Raw genomic sequence first — 4147 nt, forward strand, 5'->3', positions numbered from 1 at the left:
GTTCTCTCTCAGAGGAAAAAAAAAGACATAATATCCATCATGTAATATCTACATAGGTGGCCAAAATCTCTGATGGGTGGGACTGTGTGTGTGGTTTGAAAAAGCCCTATATACGATACTGATACTTAATCTTCTGTGTTGAGGACAGTCAATTTTTGTGTTTGAATTTACAAGCTCAATAACCAAGAGGCTATTTCCTCTTGCATGCTCTCCATAATTTGGGGTTGCTGCCAAATTATTCAAACAGGCAAGCTTAGTGACTAAGAGTTAATTTAGTTAACTGAGAAATTAGCATTATCAAACATGTCCTAAAATAATAAAATTTTATTCTATATTAAAACATTTTATGGCATTTATGCATACCTAGATACACAATGTAGAAGAACTTTTAAGAAATATAGTTTAAATTATCACTGATTAATAGATTCAGTTGGGTACTTTATTCCAAATCTTTATTTTTTTCTCAGAATTAATGTATCTACCTCCAACTTTTTTTTTTTAAAGGTGTCAGTAGACTGAACTCAGAATTAAAACACGCCAGAGTGTGGAGGACCCCAAAGATTCTTTGGAATATCACACCAGCTTGGTGTCAAAAGCTTCTGAAGATGACATCCAAACATCTTTTGATTTTTGTCACAACCACGAGGGGACTTAATTTTATTTAGACTCTTAATTAATGAAGGCGGAATTATTTATTCTTTCTAGAATTCCTGATGTTCTCTGCTTTCTAGCTGAAAGCCTGGATTCTGCATTTTGGAGGGGTGGGAGAGGGTGGTAGACATCTTTTATAGCCTCATCACAGAAATAAAAGAGGAAGGAATTTAAATAATAATGTGAATATACGGCTTTATAAATTCTCATGATTTTAACTTTTGTATAAACAGCTTCTGTGTTCTAATATCTTTCCACTCGCAGGCATTTTGTTTAACTTGCATTATAAATATAACACACAAGAACGTGTTTTTAATATCTGTGGTGTTTCTAATTACAAATTTAATCTATATTAGGATTTAATTTTTATTTTATGTTTTAAACATTATAACAGAGTTTTAAACAGAGAGATAAGTAGTTTCTAGGTGAAACTAGATTTAATACTTTATTCTGGCTTTTCTCCCATCTGCAGATTAAATAACTTCATATTGCTATATAAAGTGTTACCAAAAAGAATTTGCATTTGTCGAGTACTGTGTGTATCAGGAGTACACTAGATGCTTTTTGTATGTTCACATTTATTTCCATAATAATCCTATGAAGTACTATATACCTAATTTTTCAATGAGTGAACTGAGAATCAGAGAGGTTAAGGCATTTGCTCAAGATTCCGTAGCTTTTAAATGACTGATCTTCATTCATTATTATCATCATTAATGAATGATAATAATTTTTATAGCCACCATTTATTAATTTCTAAATGTCAAACATTAAAGTTTTTGCATACAAGCGTATTTCACTCAGACTTCAAAGAAATTAATAGTCACCTTTTACCAATGAAGACATGGAAGATCAGGGAGGTTAAGTAAATTTTCCAAGGTCACACAGCTAGTTAGTGACAGAATACAGTTTGACCTTTCCAGCATTGCATTAAACACTTTCTTGTGTGCTTTATATACTGTGGTTTGATGAATGATAATCTTGTTAGAGGAAGTGACCAGTTCCCATGGTAATCTTGAAAGACAGCACTTTTTATTCACATGATAAACTATGTTGTGCCTGATTATTGTTTTTTAAAGTCTAATTGCATTGTAGTTCTTTCCACATGCTTCTGTTGCAACCTATATTGATTGCTTTTCTGGCAGTAGTGGGTTACTTTCATGGTGATCAACTATGAATATGTGTAAGTACAAATGAAAAGTTTATTCATCTGCCTTCCTTCCAGTCGAAACATCGAGCTGAAATTGAGACATTGGACATGATAGTTTATCGAAGCCTGACATTTCTGTCCGAGATTTGTTTGGCCAACCCTTGAAAGCCTTACTGAGTTTAAAGTACTCCATAAGCATCAGTCATGAGAATCATGAGCGAGGACCGTGCTTTTCCTGCACAGCTGCTCTGCAGAAAGGCGGTTGCCTGGGAAGGCTTCTCTGGAAGAATGTTAAGACCAAGGGCTTTCCCTTCCTCAGGAGAGAAGCCCCCACCACTCTCCGCAGGCCGGAACGGCACATTGCGTACATTCCTTTGATTCTTTTCCTGACTTCGACTTTGCTCTGGCACTTGTCTAAAAACAGAACTGTCAGCACCTTCATTTTCTGTTCATCCTGTTTCCCAGCCAAGGATAAGGGGTAATAGCCTTCAATTCCCAAGCGTCTGAGTTTGTTTGTGGAATAGCAGTGGGCGATCGTTCAGTTCAAGAGGCTCTCCCCACCCATCGCTGTAGGGTTCTAATGGAAATCTTATATGACTTCTTCCCCTAGAGGTTCCTGACTCCGAGTGTTTTCTGGGCGACGGCCAGAGACGAGGGTCCCACCCAGGCTGTTTTCTGAATTGGGGAATTGACCGATTCACTAACCATCATCTGTTAGCTATGTGACATTTCCAAGCCCTTCCCCTCTTGATCTTGGAAGGATTAATTTCTTGTTTTTATGACTGAGATGCTTCTGAGATGTAGAGTAATATCAGATTGCTTAAGTCCTTGGGAAAAGAAAACGTTCAGAGAGCTTTCATATGTATCAGAGAAAAGAGCCCAGTGGCCTGGACAGAGTTGCTACTTAACAAGCTTATGAAACGGAGGCTTTTCTTCACAGATCTCTGATGAGAAATTCTCGTAGAATCTTTATATTTCTTTGACTATGGAGCCCATCGGTGATTTGGCAAAGGAAATCTCTTAGTTGCTGAGGAATTAAATAATGTATTAATAGTATTTTAATTAATAGACTTATTTTATTTTATTTTTTTACAATTTATCTGACATCCACCCATCCCATTCATTCAGCAATCTTCTTAAGCACCCGTTAGGGAAGCAGATAGAGTATTGTGGTTTAAAACAAACTCTAGAATCAGACCATCTGATTCCAAACCTTAGTTTCTCCATTTAGAGCTCTGTGACCTTGGGCATGTTACTTAATCCCTCCTGCCTAGTTTACCCACTTTTTAAAATGGAAATAATAGTGATATGTGCCTCAAAGGATTGTTTTGAGGATTAGATACAATACATGGGAAGCTTTTGGCATGTAGAAATAGCAACTCTTGTGGTTATTAATTAGGGCACTGTGCGTGTTTCTGCTATATAAAAAGATCCTACCCTGAAATTGTTGATATTCTTAAATAGTCAAAATACAGACACAGAGAAACATAAAATACAGAGATAAGTAATAGTATGGAATCTGTCACATGATTAAGTATCAGTGACGACTTTTGTCCCTGTCAGCTTTGAGGTTTGGATGATATAGCCTGGAGGTTTCACAGGAAGATGTTTTTCTGTGATTATGTAGTCACGGAAAGCTTCCGGGGTGGGGGGAAGGAGGGCTCTCAAAATCCAGTCCCAACTAACTTTGCCCCCTTTCCCATCACATTCTGATTGCTTCTTCGCACCATCTACCTCCAACCCTTGACCTCATCTAGTTGAGCTTCTCAGTGACCCATAGGCACTTTTGCAATTCTGTGCCTATGCACACATATGCATTTCCTCCTTCCCTGCATTTTATTTTTTCCTAGTTATCATAGAATCACGAAGTTTTTTGAACAATGGCTCATTTGCTGCTGCCAAAAGAAGCCAGAACTCATGACCCTAACTTCCCCAGCAAACCCCTCCTCCATCAGCCTCTCCTGGCTCACCTCACTCCTGGCCTTTACCGAATTTAGTCTCTCATTTTAAAACTGCCCCCTCTTTCTTTCTTGACTCCTAAATATGAAAGGAGGAGTTAGTGCTACCCAGAATCTAAGAGTTTGCGTTACGAAGTTCTCAGTCTAAGTGGATTTGAAATCCAGCATATTTCATGCATCTACCCCAAACAAACTGGAAATAAGGAATCAGAATAAATCTTGATTAACGCCCACCATACATGGAAGCACTAACGGGTATAATCTCTGGAGATTGAGGTAAATGTCCACTTTTAGGTGAAATGCATGTTATCAGACCAAAACTCTTATTTTCAGAAGGTAGAATTAAAAACTAATTTCTTTAGGGTTTTAGAAAAACGTGTTGCCAAAG

This window comes from Pteropus alecto, unplaced genomic scaffold, assembly GCF_000325575.1.
Source record: "Pteropus alecto unplaced genomic scaffold, ASM32557v1 scaffold21, whole genome shotgun sequence".
Taxonomy (NCBI): domain Eukaryota; kingdom Metazoa; phylum Chordata; class Mammalia; order Chiroptera; family Pteropodidae; genus Pteropus; species Pteropus alecto.